We start from the raw sequence: 19,591 nt of genomic DNA on the forward strand, positions 1-19,591 counted from the left end.
TGGAGACCAGGTCCGAGAGCCCTTCTCCACACAATTCCTCACCCTTGTAAGGTAAAGCCTCCATATGCCTCTTTTAGTCGGCATCACCTGTCCATTGCATGTTCCACAGGACATGTCTAGTAGAAATCTACATAGCGTTGACTCTAGAACCCAGTAGACCAATGTCTTTTTGGACCTGTCTTATATATAAGACAGTATCTTTTATGTATCCTAGGGTCAATAACAAGGTATCCTTATCTAGGGTTTCAATCTCCGCTGATAAGGTATCTGTCCACGCTGCTACAGCGCTATAAACCCATGCCGACACAATCGCCGGTCTGAGTAGTGTACCAAAATGTGTGTAAATGGACTTCAAAGTACTTTTACTGGAAGCTATCTGCAGGATCCCTGAGGATAGCTGTTAAGTCAGTGCTACCTTTTTTGGTAAACGTGTCAACGCCTTGTCCACCGTAGAGGAGGATTCCCATCGTATACTGGCCCTAGCAGGGAAAGGATACGCCATGAGAATTCTTTTGGGAAACTGCAGTTTCTTGTCTGGAGATTCCCGCTCTTTTTCACACAATTCATTTGGTTCATGAGAGGGGGGAAATGTTATCTCAGCTTTCTTCCCCTTAAACATGTGTACCCTTGTGTCAGGGACAGATGAGTCATCAGTGATATACAAATCATCTTTTATTACAATAATCATATATTGAATACTTTTCTGCCAGTTTTGGCTGTAACTTTGCATTATCGTAGTTGACACTGGAGTCAGACTCCGTGTCGGTATCAGTGTCTATTATTTTGGATAGTGGGCGTTTTGAGACTCTGAAGGTGCCTGCGACATAGGGACAGACATGGGTAGATTTCCTGTCTGTTCTCTAATCTTTTGTGCAATAAATTTACCTCAGCACTTAATTCCACATATCCAGTCAGGTGTCGGCGTTGTCGACGGAGACACCACACACACACATTTGCTCCATATCCTCCTTAGGAGAGCCTTTTACCTCAGACATGTCGACACACACGTACCAACACACCACACACTCAGGGAATGCCCTTTTTGAAGACAGTTCCCCCACAAGGCCCTTTGGAGAGACAGAGAGAGAGTATGCCAGCCCACACCCCAGCGCTATATGACCCAGGTAAAAACACACAATGTGTTTACCCAGTAGCGCTGTAATACTATTATTTGCTGCCAATTATGTGCCCCCTTTCCCTCTCTCTGGAACCCCCTTTCACCGTGGATAAGCAGAGGAGAGTCCGGGGAGCTTCCTCTCAGCTGTGCTGTGGAGAAAATGGCGCTGGTGAGTGCTGAGGGAGAAGCCCCGCCCACTCGGCGGCGGCCTTTTGTCCCGCTTAAATATAATAAAAACTGGTGGGGGCTCTTTATAAATACAGTGCCTAGCTCTATATATATATATATCTCTTTTGCCAGAAACGAGGTTTATATTGCTGCCCAGGGTGCCCCCACCTGCGCCCTGCACCCTTACAGTGACTGCCGTGTGTGAGGTGTGTGGGAGCAATGGCGCACAGCTGCAGTGCTGTGCGTTACCTCAGTGAAGATCATGAAGTCTTCTGCCGCCTCTGAAGTCTTCTTTACTTCTCATACTCACGTTGCTTCTGTCTTCCGGCTCTGTGAGGAGGAGGACGGCGGCGCGGCTCCGGAACGAACTCCAGGGTGAGACCTGTGTTCTGACTCCCTCTGGAGCTAATGGTGTCCATTAGCCTAAGAAACAGAGCCTTGAAACTCACAGAAGTAGGGCTGCTTCTCTCCCCTCAGTCACACGATGCAGGGAGTCTGTTGCCAGCAGAGCTCCCTGAAAATAAAAAAACCTAACTAATATACTTTGTCAGCAAGCTCAGGAGAGCTCCCTGAAAAGCCCAGTCTCCTCTGGGCACAGTATCAAACTGAGGTCTGGAGGAGGGGCATAGAGGGAGGAGCCAGTGCACACCAGATCTAAAGTCTTTCTGAAAGTGCACGTCTCCTGCGGAGCCTGTCTATCCCCATGGTCTTTACGGAGTCCCCAGCATCCTCTAGGACGTAAGAGAAAAGTAGATAGAAATTTAGTGCTGTATAACCCTTACTCCATACAGTGGGATACAGGAAGACTCACCCCACTTCCAGGATCGATCAATACGTTCACGAACGCTGAGTGGATCCAGACGCTACTAGTGTACACTACCGCTCCGGTAACTTTTTAGTGGACACAGACGCTCAGTAATCGTTAGTGCATGCAGACGCACCCGTCTGCGACCCGATCTCCTAGCGGAAAACTTAGTGTATACAGACGCAGCGGCCTATGCTTGCGACAGAGTCCCCTCGTGGTAGCGTCAGACGGAAGTGAGGCAATCAGTTTATGGCGGGAGACACAAGGAAACTGGTCCAGAACTGGGGGAGGGGCGACCAGGAGAGAGTCTGACTCCCCACCGCTGACATCAACCCTAGGGATCGCCACTTCAAACTAATCCTAGTGCCTTATGATTTCTAAGGCCTAGCGCTGGAGCACCCGTGGTGGCGGCGTGCTAGCTACTGTTTGGTAGTCTCCCCCCAAACAGTGCGGCTGTGTCCGTATTCCCCTTCTAAGCGGAACAGACGCCTTACCTTCTCCCAGTGCTCCGGCCACAGCCTGGTAACGTCTGCTGGACCTGCTAGTATATCCAACACAGACGCCCGTCGAGACAGCACTTGTACCGTGGGTAAGCGTTGTTGTCTCCCGTCAGATAGTTGTTGGAGCGACTCTTTCCAATATGCGTGTAAGACGCTGTTAGGAAAGATCACTCAAAAAACTATGTAGTAAGACTATAAAAATAAAATAAAAAAGCTTAGGGCTGCCAAACACAGCACCCTGTGACCGTGGTCCGGACTCCTTCCTCACCAAACAAAAAACTGATTTGACCGAGTCGGTGGGCGGGGATATATGGACGAGCCGGTTGCATCCTGGGAGGCCGGAAAGCTTGTGATCATTTGGTGCCAATCCGGAGTCGCTCCATCATATCCCATTGTTATCCTGTGGATAACCTGTGGACCCAGCCGGAGAAAATAGTAATGCAAGACACATTAATGTATGTAGTAAGGCTACTGGGAGACCTTAGATTGAGCAATATTGGATCTGACCATTACATTCCCTAAAGTCATAACCTCAGAACTGCACAGAGCAGGAACTATTATTCACAAGTAATTAGGAATGTGTTCATCATGAACAAGTCCACAATTACTGTCTGAAGGTTACACAATTATTTTTAAGTCTACACAACTGATATTTAAGGATAAAGCCTTTAACAGAAAACACCCCTGAATAAATCACTTTTGATGAAACGCATTGGGTGACACGCAATTTGGATTTAGAGTGAATTGGAGTGGATAAGAACAAGCCCGCCCATGCAAGGGTGACAACAAGTGCAAAATGCTTGCCTTTGATTATACAGATATGTAATTGTGATAAGCTTTTACTCTGTTTTACTTGAAGTTCTAGATTCAAATGTCATTTTATTTCTGAATCTTATACGAATTGTATTTCGTGAGCTCAGGTCTACTGTATAGCAGGAAATATTTCATACCTGCATCATCTAACAAAATGCATATAAATTAGGCACTCCACAAAAAAATAATACTAATTATATTATATACATACATATATACACATTTATATATAATCAGTAATAATAAACTTCTGCTTGTTACTTTTAATAACATTATAGTGTTGTGTGTAATAACTCTCTACATGTGATATTTGTCATGGATAGCCTTGTGTTAGAAACACCCAACTGAGAACAGGGCTGATGGCGGAGGAGGGTGTAGGATAAGAGATTGTTGTAGTGACTGAGCAAGGAGAATATGTGACTTCTGTAATAAGTGTTTATTACTCACCTGTGCTGATATCTGTAGGGATCTCCTCCTCCTTACACTGCTGATCACCCCTCACATACGTCTCTTCTTCTCCCTCTATATCTTCTGCCTTTATATCAGTCACATACATCTCTTCTTCTCCCTCTATATCTTCTGCCTTTATATCAGTCACATACGTCTCTTCTTCTCCATCTATATCTTCTGCCTTCATATCAGTCACATACGTCTCTTCTTCTCCCGCTATATCTTCTGCCTTTATATCAGTCATATATGTCTCTTCTTCTCCCTCTATATCTTCTGCCTTCATATCAGTCACATACGTCTCTCCTTCTCCCTCTATATCTTCTGCCTTTATATCAGTCACATACATCTCTTCTTCTCCCTCTATATCTTCTGCCTTTATATCAGTCACATACGTCTCTTCTTCTCCCGCTATATCTTCTGCCTTTATATCAGTCATATATGTCTCTTCTTCTCCCTCTATATCTTCTGCCTTTATATCAGTCACATACGTCTCTTCTTCTCCTGCTATATCTTCTGCCTTTATATCAGTCACATACATCTCTTCTTCTCCCTCTATATCTTCTGCCTTTATATCAGTCACATACGTCTCCTCTTCTCCCTCTGTATCTTCTGCCTTCATATCAGTCACATACGTCTCTTCTTCTCCCTCTATATCTTCTGCCTTTATATCAGTCACATACATCTCTTCTTCTCCCTCTATATCTTCTGCCTTTATATCAGTCACATACATCTCTTCTTTTCCCTCTATATCTTCTGCCTTTATATCAGTCACATACGTATCTTCTTCTCCCTCTATATCTTCTGCCTTTATATCAGTCACATACGTCTTTTCTTCTCCCTCTATATCTTCTGCCTTTATATCAGTCACATACGTCTCTTCTTCATCTATATCTTCTGCCTTAATATCAGACAGACGTTCTACCTAAATAACCAAAAAATAAAGATATTTATGGTAAGAACTTACCGTTGTTAAATCTCTTTCTGTGTGGTACACTGGGCTCCACAAGGATAAAATCGGGTGTAGAGTAGGATCTTGATCCGGGGCACCAACAGGCTCAAAGCTTTTGACTGTTCCCAAGATGCACTGCGCCGCCTCCTCTATAACCCCGCCTATGTGCACAGGAGCTCAGTTTCGTTAATTAGCCCAATGCAGTAGCAGGTATCAGTGACGACAATCGCTCGTAGCCAAGTACACCACACACTCACCACAGGAAAGGGTGTCAGCGGCTATGCCAATACCAACCCAAAGAAGCTAAGTGTGTCAGGGTGGGCGCCTTGTGGAGCCCAGTGTACCTCGCAGAAACAGATTTAACAACAGTAAGTTCTTACCATAAATCTCGTTTTCTGCTGCGGGGTACACTGGGCTCCACAAAGATTAACATCGGGGATGTCCTAAAGCAGTTCCTTATGTGAGGGGAAGCACTGTAGTGGGCACAAGAACCCGGTGTCCAAAGGAAGCATCCTGGGAAGTGGCGGTATCGAAGGCATAGAACCTTATAAACGTGTTCCCAGAGGACCATGTTGCCCCCTTGCACAACTGTTCAAGGGTCGCACCACGGTGGGCCGCCCAAGAAGGTCCAACCGACCGAGTAGAATGGGCTTTAATGGTAGCAGGAACCGGGCGACCAGCCTGTACATAAGCATGTGCAATCACCATTCTAATCCACCTGCCCAAAGTCTGCATGGAAGCAGGCCAGCCACGTTTGTGAAATCCAAACAACACAAAAAGAGAATCAGATTTCCTAAAAGAGGCAGTTCTCTTCACATAGATACGGAGAGCCCGTACCACATCCAAAGACCGCTCTTTGGAAGACAACTCAGGAGAATTAAAAGCCGGAACCAATATCTCCTGGTTAAGGTGGAAGGAAGACACCACCATAGGCAAATAACCTGGCCGCGTTCTAAGAACCGCCCGGTCACGGTGAAAAATGAAATAGGGAGAGTTACAGGATAAGGTATCCAAGTCTGATACCCTTCTATCTGAAACAATCGCCAGCAAGAAGAGGACCTTAAAGGAAAGCCACTTAAGGTCAGTAGAGGCAAGAGGCTCAAACGGAGACTCTTGCAAGGCCTCCAAAACCACCGACAAGTCCCAAGGGGCCACAGGTGGCACATATGGAGGCTGAATCCGCAGCACACCCTGAGTGAATGTATGGACATCAGGTAGGGTAGCTATCTTTCTCTGAAACCAAACCATCAAAGCAGAGATGTGAACCTTGAGGGATGGCAGATATTTGAACCTTGAGGGAGGCTAGACGCAGGCCTAAATCCAGGACCTGTTGTAGAAAAGCCAATAGTTTGGCCGTACTAAATTTGAAAACGTCATGATTATGAAATGCACACCAAGTGAAGTAAGCATTCCAGACCCTATGGTAGTTCCGAGCAGAAGCCGGCTTACAGGCCTTCAACACAGTTTGAACGACCACCTCAGAAAAACACTTGGGCCTCAGGACGAAAGCTTCAAGAGCCACGCCGTCGAAGACAGATGGGCCAAATCCTGGTAAACACAAGGACCCTGAACGAGGAGGTCCGGTCGTTGTGGAAGTAGAAGGGGACCATCCCACGAGAGACCCAGTAGATTGGAGAACCAGTGCCATCTGGGCCACGCTAGAGCAACCAGAAGCAGGTTTCCGCCTTCTTACTTGAACTTCCGTATTACTCTGGGCAGGAGTGACACCGGAGGGAACACATACGGTAGCTGAAAGTTCCATGGTATTGCCAGAACGTCCACGAACGCAGCTTGAGGATCCCTTGTCCTTGCTCTGAAGACCAGAACCTTGCGTTTGTGTTGAGATGCCATCAGGTCCACATCTGGAAGGCCCCACTTGTCCAATAAGAGTTGAAACACTTCTGGATGGAGGCTCCACTCTCTCACATGTATGTCCTGATGAATGAGAAAGTCCGCTTCCCAGTTTAGGACCCCCAGAATGAACACTGCCGATATGGCTGGCAGATGAAGTTCCACCCATTGAAGAATCTGTGATACTTCCCTCAATGGCATGCGGCTTCGAGTGCCGCCCTGATTGTTGTACGCCACCGTGGTGGCGTTGTCCGATTGTACTTCAACAGGTCTGTTCTGTATGAGATGCTGGGCTATTGTCAATGCATTGAACACTGCCCGCAGTTCCAGAATATTTATCGGGAGTAGAGACTCCTCCTTGGTCCACCGACCCTGAAGAGAGTGCTGTTCCAACACTGCTCCCCAACCTCTAAGACTGGCATCCGTCGTCAGCAGGACCCAGTTGGATATCCAGAAGGAATGGCCCCTGCACAACCGTTGGTCCTGGAGCCACCAGCTCAGTGACAGGCAGACCCCCGGAGACAAGGACATCATGTGAAACCTGATCCGGTGAGGCAGGCCGTCCCACTTGGACAGAATCAACTTCTGCAGAGGGCGAGAATGGAATTGAGCATACTCCACCATGTTAAAAGCCGACACCATGAGACCTAGCACTTGCATTGCCGAATGAATCAACACTTGCGGACGAGATAGGAAGCATTGAATCGTGTCTTGAAGTTTCAGGACTTTCTCCTGAGACAGGAACAACTGCTGGTGGTGAGTGTCCAATAACGCTCCCAGGTGTACCATGCTCCGAGCAGGAACCAGGGAGGATTTCTTCCAGTTGATCAGCCACCCGTGGGATTTCATGCACTGGACCGTCAGATCGAGATCACACAGGAGAAGATCTGGGGAATTCGCCAGGATCAACAATTTTTCCAAATACAGCAGGAACCTTACCCCTTGACGGCAGAGTGAAGCTGTCATGACCGCCATAACTTTGGTGAAAACTTGGGGAGCCATTGTCAAACCAAAGGGTAACGCCCGAAATTGGTAATGTAGGTTGCCCACCGCAAACCTCAGGTACCTCAGATGAGATACCGCAATAGGAATATGGAGGAAGGCATCCTGTATGTCCAGGGAGACCATAAAGTCCCCAGGCTCCAAGACCAGAACAATAGAGTGCAGAGTTTCCATACGAAACTAGGAGACCCGCATATGCTTGTTCAAGGACTTCAGATTGAGAATGGGCCGTGAGGACCCATCCGGTTTCGGGACTAGGAACAGCGTTGAATAGTACCCGTTCCCCCTTTGAGCTAGAGGCACCTGTATCACCACTCCGGTGGACAGGAGGGAGCGCACCACCGAATACAAAGTGTTTGCTTTTGCCAGATACAGAGGCACATCTGTCAAACAAAATCGATGAGGGGGACGATTCTTGAAGGGTATGGCGTAACCTCGAGTGACGACTTCCCTTACCCAGTTATCCGAAGTGCTCTGCAACCATTCCTGGGCAAAACCTAGAAGTCGGCCCCCCACCTTGGGATCCCCCAGTGGGAGGCCCGCCCCGTCATGTGGCAGGCTTGTCAGTTTTGGAAGCAGGCTGATGGGCGGCCCAGGCACGCTTTGGTCTGGGCTTGGCAGGTCTGGAAGCACGAGCTTGCTTTGGGTATGCCTGACCTTTTGCTTTTCCTGGAGGACGAAAGGGCCGAGGGAGAGTACTTTTAGCCTTCTGTGCGGAAGGAGCCGTACTAGGTAGGCAAGCAGTTTTAGCAGTAGCCAGATCAGCCACAATCTTATTGAGGTCTTCTCCGAAGAGAATGTCTCCCTTGAAAGGAAGCACCTCCAGGGTTTTCTTGGAATCCACATCCACCGACCAGAATCTCAACCAAAGGATACGTCTTGTCAAGTCAGACGTAGTAGCAGCCTTGGTCTCGAGCACCCCGGCATCGGAGGCTGCCTACTTAAGGTATAGAGAAGCCGTGGTAATATACGTGTCACAACTGAGGGCCTGAGCTGACGGGAGGCAGCCTCAGTTGTAGGGGCTGAGATGTACCGGAACCAGGGAGGTTGTATCAGACCCCTGGACATGTAAGTAACATGAATAATAACTGCCCGAAGGCGTGACCACGACAACTTGGATAAAAGTCAATGATGTTTATTATGACAACTCCGCAACACGGCAGCAGTAAAAGAAAACTTAAAAGTCAGCAAAGAATAAATACAGTTCCTGAGTACTACAGGATGGCAGGAGCCACAGGGCACTGGTAGTGTGAGATAGTTCTTATGATCTTCTAGATGGAAAGTCCTTACCAGGCCCGACTGTAGCAATGGAGATAACCCAGGATTGTGCCAGCTGGTGTTCCAGGAAAAGCTGGGTTGCTGAAGGTAAAACAGCTGCTGTGGATACTGGCTGGAACCAGACTGCTGTTAGCACGGAGTGGATACTGGCTGGAACCAGTTAAATAATAAATGAACTTGGGAGCGATGAAATATGAACTGAAATGTAGAACTTGAGAGCGGAGAAATAATAATACCGGTGGAGAGTGGTAAAGTGTAGAAAGGACACCGGCCCTTTAAGGGAAGCTGTACTCTGCTGGAAGCTGAGCTGGAAGCAGGTAATGTTGTAGCTGGAAACAGATGAATCCACGATGGATTGGAGAGTCAGGCTACACCGCAGGTGGAATGCTGGTGCGGGTCTCTATGGTGGAAGTCTTGAGACAGGAGCTGGAACCTGGAAGACAATCACAGGAGAGAGACAAACAGGAACTAGGTTTGACAACCAAAGCACTGACGTCTTCCTTGCTCAGGCACAGCTTACTTATACCTGCAGCAAGGAAGGGGTTGGCTAGGCAATTATGCAAATCAACAATACAGACAGCAGATTGGTGGAAATGATCAGATGACAGAATCCAAGATGGCTGCGCCCATGCAGACACTTGGAGGGAAGTTTGGTTTGTAATCCATGTGGTCTGGGAAACAGTAATGGCGGCGCCGGCCACCGGAGACAGGAGACGCCAGGCTGATAGATGCACATTTAACCACGCGGGCACAGCAGAGGCCGCGGCTGATGAAAACACCACTCTGACACTCTGCATGTGGAAACTCAGGAACAGCGGGATCCGGTCCTGGAACGCTGAGCCCGCCTTAGGAGGCATCTGAAGGGTAAGTAATGGCGTCCAGATACCCGGATCGTGACAATACGAGAGACATTGTGGAGCATGCTCAGACGCATTGGAAGGCAGTTCCGCCTTAAGCTCCTGAGCCCACGCCTCAACAGCTTCAGCAGTCCAATGGTTCGCCTATACACAGCCCCTGTTAGGGTATAAATCGCTTTTAAACAGCCCTCCACACGTCTATCCGTCGGTTCCTTCAGGGAGGTGACGGTAGTTACTTGTAGAGCAGAGGAAACAACCATTTCCTCCATTACGTCTGCGGCCTCACTACCACGCAGTGTGGGAGAAGCCCCAGCGTCATTGCCACGTGTAGCAGACATAAGAGCGTGCACAATATCGGGAAACCTGGTACAAGGTGTAGCAGCACTATACCTAGCAAGAACACCCGGTGATGTGACTATGACAGCACAAACCGGGAGTTCAAGAGATATAAATCAATATGGTGACTATAAATCACAAGGAAAAATACACAGCAAGTATATCTTGTGATACAATCCTATATTATACAGAAAGACATCTGATACACTTAGTCACTCAGGTATAGCAATATAGGAATAGCACGCCGAGTGAAATACCCTTTACTAGATCGCTGGATAGCGGTAAAGTGCGGCCAAAGAGACCCCTTACCTCCCCCGTACCTGCGGCCCCACGATCCGGGAGGACGGCGGCGAGTGTGTGACTGATGTTGTGAAAGAACCGGAGCCTCCGCTGCAGTGACCCGGCAACCAGGGCGCGGGAGTATACAGAGCCGCTGGGAGTGATGGAGCTGCAGTCAGGGACGTCTGTGAGACGTTGCCGGCTGCAGCCCTGTTACTCTGTCAGAAGAATCTTCAGTCTTTTCCTTTACAATAAACCCATCAATAGGCTGCCTAATGCAGCACCCCTGTTATATGCCTGCTTACTGCAAGACACCAACCTACTGACTGAGCTGTGCACGGAGGCGGGACTATAGAGGAGGTGGGGCTATAGAGGAGGTGGGGCTATAGAGGCGGGGCTATAGAGGAGGCGGCACTGAGCATCTTGGGAACAGTCAAAAGCTGTGAGCCTGTTGGTGCCTCGGATCAAGATCCTACTCTACACCCGATGTTAATCCTTGTGGAGCCCAGTATACCCCGCAGCAGAAAATACAATGGCATTTGCGTAGTGATTAAACGGAGGTGAAACAGTATAATATCAGTGTATAAGACACACAGCTCCTCTACAGATCATATAGTGACAGTCACTTTGGTATATTGGGGAGACCCTAAATCCCACCTACCTGATCCTCCTGTGGGATCCTGTGATTCTCCTCTGTACAATCCTGGGAATACAGAGGACGGGGACATCTCTCTGGGGTATCTCTGTTACTGGGCCCATCTGTAGGAGACACACAGTGACTGAGTACAGTGTATATATGTGATTATCAGATGATGTGTGTATATAGGGGGCCCCCATACCTGCTCTACCCTGTACAATACATGACAGTCTCCTCTTACCCAGTGATGTGAGGGGCCGGTGATTCTCCATCATCACGTCCTTGTACAGACCCCTGTGTTCCTCTATATACTCCCCCTCCTGCATGGAGACATAGACAGTGACATCCTGACACCTTATAGGTACCTGACACACACAGTGATACAGTCATCACCCAGACACGTCCCCTGGTGTTACTGTATAATGCTCCATTCCCAGCAGTCACCTCTCCAGTAATCACCCAGACACATCCCCTGGTGTTACTGTATAATGCCCCATTCCAAGCAGTCACCTCTCCAGTCATCACTCAGACACGTTCCCTAGTGTTACTGTATAATGTACCATTCCCAGCAGTCACCTCTCCAGTCATCACCCAGACATGTCCCCCGGTGTTACTGTATAATGACCCATTCCCAGCAGTCACCTCTCCGGTCATCACCCAGAGACATCCCCTGCTGTTACTGTATAATGCCCCATTCCCAGCAGCCACCTCTCCAGTCATCACCCAGACACATCCCCTGGTGTTACTGTATAACGTCCCATTCCCAGCAGTCACCTTTCCAGTCATCATCCAGACACATCCGCTGGTGTTACTGTATAATGCCCCATTCCCAGCAGCCACCTCTCCAGTCATCACCCAGACACATCCCCTAGTGTTACTGTATAATGTCCCATTCCCAGCAGTCACCTCTCCAGTCATCACCCAGACACATCCCCCGGTGTTACTGTATAATGTCCCATTCCCAGCAGTCACCTCTCCAGTCATCACCCAGACACATCCCCTGGTGTTACTGTATAATGGCCCTCATTCCGAGTTGTTCGCTCGCAAGGCGATTTCAGCAGAGTTACACACGCTAAGCCGCCGCCTACTGGGAGTGAATCTAAACTTCTTAAATGTGCGACCGATGTATGCGCAATATTGCGATCAAAACCGAGTTAGCAGTTTTAGAGTAACTCCAGACTTACTCTGCCTGTGCGATCAATTCAGTGCTTTTCGGTCCCGGCTGACGTCATAAACACACCCAGCGTTCGCCCAAGCACTCCCACCGTTTCTCCAGACACGCCTGCGTTTTTTCCGGAAACGGTAGCGTTTTGAGTCACACGCCCCTAAAACGCCGTGTTTCCGCCCAGTAACACCCATTTCCTGTCAATCACAATGCGATCGCCAGAGCGATGAAAAAGCCGTGAGTAAAAATACTTTCTTCATAGTAAAGTTACTTGGCGCATGCGCTGTGCGAACATTACGCATGCGCACTAAGAGAATTCTCACTGCGATGCGATGAAAAATACCGAGCGAACAACTCGGAATGAGGGCCAATGTCCCATTCCCAGCAGTCACCTCTCCAGTCATCACCCAGACACATCCCCTGGTGTTACTGTATAATGTCCCATTCCCAGCAATCACCTCTCCAGTCATCACCCAGACACGTCCCCTGGTGTTACTGTATAACGTCCCATTCCCAGCAGTCACCTTTCCAGTCATCATCCAGACACATCCGCTGGTGTTACTGTATAATGCCCCATTCCCAGCAGCCACCTCTCCAGTCATCACCCAGACACATCCCCTGGTGTTACTGTATAATGTCCCAATCCCAGCAGTCACCTCTCCATTCATCACCCAGACACATCCCCCGGTGTTACTGTATAATGTCCCATTCCCAGCAGTCACCTCTCCAGTCATCACCCAGACACATCCCCTGGTGTTACTGTATAATGTCCCATTCCCAGCAGTCACCTCTCCAGTCATCACCCAGACACATCCCCTGGTGTTACTGTATAATGTCCCATTCCCAGCAATCACCTCTCCAGTCATCACCCAGACACGTCCCCTGGTGTTACTGTATAATGCCTCATTCCCGGCAGTCACCTCTCCAGTCATCACCCAGACACATCCCCTGGTGTTACTGTATAATGCCTCATTCCCGGCAGTCACCTCTCCAGTCATCACGCAGACACATCCCCTGGTGTTACTGTATAATGTCCCATTCCCAGCAGTCACCTCTCCAGTCATCACCCAGACACATCCCCTGGTGTTACTGTATAATGTCCCATTCCCAGCAGTCACCTCTCCAGTCATCACCCAGACACGTTCCCTGGTGTTACTGTATAATGTCCCATTCCCAGCAGTCACCTCTCCAGTCATCATCCAGACACATCTCCTGGTGTTACTGTATAATGTCCCATTCCCAGCAGTCATCACCCAGACACATCCCCTGGTGTTACTGTATAATGTCCCATTCCCAGCAGTCACCTCTCCAGTCATCACCCAGACACATCCCCTGGTGTTACTGTATAATGTCCCATTCCCAGCAGTCACCTCTCCAGTCATCATCCAGACACATCTCCTGGTGTTACTGTATAATGTCCCATTCCCAGCAGTCATCACCCAGACACATCCCCTGGTGTTACTGTATAATGTCCCATTCCCAGCAGTCATCTCTCCAGTCATCATCCAGACACATCTCCTGGTGTTACTGTATAATGTCCCATTCCCAGCAGTCATCTCTCCAGTCATCACTCAGACACGTTCCCTGGTGTTACTGTATAATGTCCCATTCCCAGCAGTCACCTCTCTAGTCATCACCCAGACACATCCCCCCGGTGTTACTGTATAATACCCCATTCCCAGCAGTCACCTCTCCAGTCATCACCCAGACACATCTCCTGGTGTTATTGTATAATGCCCCATTCCCAGCAGGCACCTCTGCAGTCATCACCCAGACACATTCCTTGGTGTTACTGTATAATGCCCCATTCCCGGCAGTCACCTCTCCAGTCATCACCCAGACATGTCCCCTGGTGTTACTGTATAATGTCCCATTCCCAGCAGTCACCTCTCCAGTCATCACCCAGACACATCACCTGGTGTTACTGTATAATGTCCCATTTCCAGTAGCCACCTCTCCAGTCATCAACCAGACACATTCCCTGGTGTTACTGTATAATGCCCCATTCCCAGCAGTCACCTCTCCAGACATCACCCAGACACATCCGAAGGTGTTACTGTATAATGTCCCATTCCCAGCAGTCACCTCTCCAGTCATCACCCAGACACATCCCCGGTGTTACTGTATAATGTCCCATTTCCAGCAGTCACCTCTCCAGTCATCACCCAGACACATTCCCTGGTGTTACTGTATAATGCCCCATTCCCAGCAGTCACCTCTCCAGTCATCACCCAGACACATTCCCTGGTGTTACTGTATAATGCCCCATTCCCAGCAGTCACCTCTCCAGTCATCACCCAGACACATTCCCTGGTGTTACTGTATAATGCCCCATTCCCAGCAGTCACCTCTCCAGTCATCACCCAGACACGTCCCCCGGTATTACTGTATAATGTCCCAGTCCCGGCAGTCACCTCTCCAGTCATCACCGAGACACATCCCCTGGTGTTACTGTATAATGTCCCATTCCCAGCAGTCACCTCTTCAGTCATCACCAAGACATGTCCCCTGGTGTTATTGTATAATGTCCCATTCCCAGCAGTCACCTCTCCTGTCAGCAGCTGAATGATCTTGTTGTTGAGTTCCAGGATCTTCTGGTCACTGTCTCTCTCATGTATCAGTGAGTGAGGTGGAGGCACTGTGATGGGGCTGTGGGTCCTGCTTAGTCCACCTGACACACGAGGATGGCTGCTGGGTGTCTCACACTCACCAGAGATCTTCTTCACTACTGTGTAACCCTGCGAAATGGGGGAGACATCAATATCGCTGCAAATACTCCTAGATCCCTTCACCTCCCAGTCATGTACCTGTACTATAACTATAGATATAAGTGATGTCACTGTGATGGTCCCAGATCCCATCACCTCCCCAGTCATATTCCTGTATTATTACTACAGATATAAGTAATGTAAATGTGACGCTCCCAGATCCCCTCACCTCCCCAGTCATGTCTCTGTATTATTACTATAGAGATAAGTGATGTCACTATGATGCTCCCAGATTCCCTCACCTCCCCAGTCATGTCCCTGTATTATTATAGACATAAGTGATGTTACTGTGATATTCCCAGATGCCCTCACCTCCCCAGTCATGTCCCTGTATTATTACTATAGATATAAGTGACGTCACTGTGATACTCCCAGATCCCTTCACCTCCCCACTCATGTCCCTGTATTATTACTATAGATATAAGTGACGTCACTGTGATACTCCCAGATCCTATCACCTCCCCAGTCATGTCTCTGTATTATTACTATAGATATAAGTGATGTCACTATGATGCTCCCAGATCCCCTCACCTCCCCAGTCATTTTCCTGTATTATTATTATAGATATGTTATGTCACTGTGACACTCCCAGAAGTCTGATATACATTTGCTTCATACTGCTCCAATTATCATCTGTTACACATGCCAGGGATATTATCGTCTCTGCTTTAATACATCCTAGATTTTGAGCAATATTTTCAATCCCCAGAGTATCCCTTATCCAAAATGCTTGGGACCAGAGGTATTTTGGATATCGGATTATTCCGTATTTTGGAATAATTGCATACTATAATGAGATATCATGGTGATGGAACCCAAGTCTAAGCACAGAACGCATTTATGTTACATATACACATTATACACACAGCCTGAAGGTCATTTTAGCCAATATTGTTTTATAACTTTGTGCATTGAACAAAGTTTGTGTACATTGAGCCATCAAAAAAGAAAGGTTTCACTATTTCACTCTCACTCAAAAAAAGTCTGTATTTCCGAATATTTGGATATGGGATACTCAACCTGTAGTAATAATAATAATAATAATAACAACGACACTAAAGGCTGCACCCCAATAAAAAAATAATAACAAATGTATTTAAAAGCAGGACACCACAGACCATTCCTCCTGTATTGTAGGACATCACCATCACTCCCAATGTATAATAATAATAATAATACCAGGACACCACAAGATGCTGTCCCTGTATAATAATAACTGTACACAAAAACCTGCTCCCCCTGTATAACACTAATAACAACAGCACACCCCATTCTGCTCTCCCTTTATATTAATAATAAAATCACACAATAGGCTGCTCCACCAGTAAAAATATAATAGGACACTACAAGTAGCTCCCCATCTATAATAATAATAGGACACAACAGGCCGCTCCACCTGTATAATAATAAAAACAGGACACCACACGCCGCTCCCTCTGTATAATAATAATAATAATAATAATAATAACAGGACACCACAGGCTGCTCCCCCTGTATTATTATATTGATAATAATAATAACAACAATAACAATAACAGGACACCAAAGGCTGCTCCTCCTGTATAATAATAATAATAGGACACCACAGGCTGCTCCCACTGTATAGTAATAATAACAGGACACAAATGGCTGCTCCACCTGTTTAATAATAATATCAGGACACTACAGGCTGCTCCCCCTGTATAGTAAGACGCCATTACCTGATCTCAACGGACACTGGAAGGCTGCAGCAGTCGATGAAAACTCACTTCCTGTATGTGGAACGCACAATCCGGAAGTAAGGTGGAACGCACAGATAGGAAGTAGGGCATGATTGGCAAAAGCTGCTTCCTGGTTATTGGCCCCTCCCCTCCTTCACCCCGCCCGCAGCTCCGCCCCCAGTAATGACAAAAACCATAAAAGTCCTCAGTGCAGAAGGCCGGCGGCCATTTTATGGTAGACCAGTCCGGCATCAACTGCAGCAGCAATAGGTTCCCTGGCCGTGTAATGACGTCAGGAGCGGCGGCCATTTTCCCCAGGTCTGAGCTCAGCCTTCCTTCTATCATTCCCACAAGGCAGCAGGAGCAGAGAGCAGCCATTGCTGTGTCTGGCAGCAGGTAATGATATTATTATTATTATTCTATAGGCTGAGCAGCTCTGGTGTCAGGTTCTGTACTACAGGGGGAGCAGCCTCTGGTGCCTTGTTATAGTGCAGCTGGAGCAGCCTCTGGTGCTGCATTATCCCTATACAGGTGGCTGACACTCTAGTGTCCTATTACTGTAATACAGGTGGCGCAGACCCCGCCGCTACCGTAATACAGGTAGCGTAGACCCCGCCGTTACCGTAATACAGGTGACGCAGACCCAGCTGTTACCGTAATACAGGTGGTGCAGACCCCGCCGTTACCGTAATACAGGCGTCACAGACCCCGCCGTTACCGTAATACAGGTGACGCAGACCCAGCTGTTACCGTAATACAGGTGGCACAGACCCCGCCGTTACCTTAATACAGGCTTCACAGACCCCGCCGTTACCGTAATACAGGCGTCGCAGACCCCGCCGTTACCGTAATACAGGTGGCCAGACCCCGCCGTTACCGTAATACAGGTGGCGCAGACCCCGGCGTTACCGTAATACAGGTGGTGCAGACCCCGCCATTACCGTAATACAAGTGGCGCAGACCCGCCCGTTATCGTAATACAGTTGTAGCAGACCCCGCCATTACCGTAATAAAGGAGGGCGCAGATCCCACCGTTACCGTAATACAGGTAGCGCAGAACCCGGCGTTACCGTAATACCGGTGGCGCAGACCCGGCCGTTACCGTAATACAGGTGGCTCAGACCCCGGCGTTACAGTAATACAGGTGGCGCAGACCCCGGAGTTACCTTAATACAGGTGGCGCAGACCCCGCCATTACCGTAATACAGGTGGTGCAGATCCCGCCGTTACCGTAATACAGGTAGCGCAGAACCCGGCGTTACCGTAATACCGGTGGCGCAGACCCGGCCGTTACCGTAATACAGGTGGCTCAGACCCCGGTGTTACAGTAATACAGGTGGCGCAGACCCCACCGTTACCTTAATACAGGTGGTGGAGATCCCGCCGTTACCGTAATACTGTGGCGCAGACCCCGCCATTACCGTAATACAGGCGTCGCAAACCCCGCCGTTACCGTATTACAGGTGGCGCAGCCCCTGCCGTTTCTGTAATTAAGGTGGCGCAGCCCCTGCCGTAACCGTAATATAGGTGGCGCCGAACCCGCCATTACCGTAATACAGTGGCGCAGACCCCGCCGTTACTGTAATACAGTGGCGCAGACCCCGCCGTTACCGTAATACAGGAGGTGCAGACCCCGCTGTTACCGTAATACAGGTGGCGCAAACCCAGGCGTTACCGTAATACAAGCGGCGTAGACCCTGGAGTTACCGTAATACAGGTGGCGCAGACCACGCTGTTGCCGTAATACAGGTGGCGCAGACCCCGCCGTTACCGTAATACAGGTGGCGCTGACCCCTCCGTTATTGTATTTCCATAAACGGAACATTACAGGTGTTGTGTCCTTTGGCATTGTACTATACAGAGGGAGCGGCCTGTGTTGTATTAATATTCAGGGGAGCAGCATATGTTGTCATAATATACAGGGGTAGCATCCTGTGCTGTCATAGTATACAGGGGGAGCGGCCTGTATTGTCATAATATACAGGGGTAGCATCCTGTGCTGTCATAGTATACAGGAGGAGCGGCCTGTGTTGTCATCCTGTGCTGTCATAGTATACAGGGGGAGCGGCCTGTATTGTCATAATATACAGGGGTAGCATCCTGTGCTGTCATTGTATACAGGAGGAGCGGCCTGTGCTGTCATAGTATACAGGGGGAGCAACCTGTGGTGACTTGTTACTGTTATTATATAGGGAGAGCAGCATGTATTGGCTTTCTATACAGAAGGAGTGGCCTGTGCTGTCATAGTATACAGGGGTAGCATCCTGTGCTGTCATAGTATACAGGAGGAGCGGCCTGTATTGTCATAATATGCAGGGGTATCATTCTGTGTCGTCATTGAATACAGGGGGAGCGGCCTGTGCTGTCATAGTATACAGGGGGAGGGGCCTGTGGTGTCTTGTTACTATTATTATATAGGGAGAGCAGCATGTATTGGCTTTCTATACAGAAGGAGTGGCCTGTGCTGTCATTGTATACAGGGGGATCGGCCTGTGTTGCTAAAATATACAGGGTAGCAGCCTGTGTTGTCATAGAATACAGGAGGAGTGGCCTGTGTTTTCATAATATACAGGGGTAGCATCATGTGCTGTCATAGTATACAGGGGGAGCGGTCTGTATTAACATAATATACAGGGGTAGCATCATGTGCTGTCATAGTATACAGGGGGAGCGGCCTGTGTTTACATAATATACAGAGGTAGCATCATCTGCTGTCATAGTATACAGGTGGAGCGGCCTGTGTTGTCATAATATACAGGGGTAGTATCCTGTGCCATCATTGTATACAGGGGTAGTAGCATAATGTACAGGGGCAGCGTCCTGTGCTGTCATAGTATACAGGAGTAGTGGCCTGTATTGTCATAATATACAGGGGTAGCGTCTTGTACTGTCATAGTATACAGGGGGAGGGGCCTG

General features: G+C 48.5%; 1 long non-coding RNA gene across 1 annotated transcript; it reads right to left on the reverse strand.

Moving 5' to 3' along the window:
- Window positions 1-11,289: 11,289 nt before the first annotated feature.
- Window positions 11,290-16,757, reverse strand: LOC134984274 (uncharacterized). The gene is made up of 3 exons (XR_010191726.1): window positions 16,676-16,757; window positions 14,754-14,945; window positions 11,290-11,362 (listed from the first exon to the last, which is right to left on the reverse strand). It is a non-coding gene; the product is annotated as an uncharacterized LOC134984274 (long non-coding RNA).
- Window positions 16,758-19,591: the final 2,834 nt, after the last annotated feature.

The sequence above is a fragment of the Pseudophryne corroboree genome (assembly GCF_028390025.1).
Source record: "Pseudophryne corroboree isolate aPseCor3 chromosome 3 unlocalized genomic scaffold, aPseCor3.hap2 SUPER_3_unloc_46, whole genome shotgun sequence".
NCBI lineage: Eukaryota > Metazoa > Chordata > Amphibia > Anura > Myobatrachidae > Pseudophryne > Pseudophryne corroboree.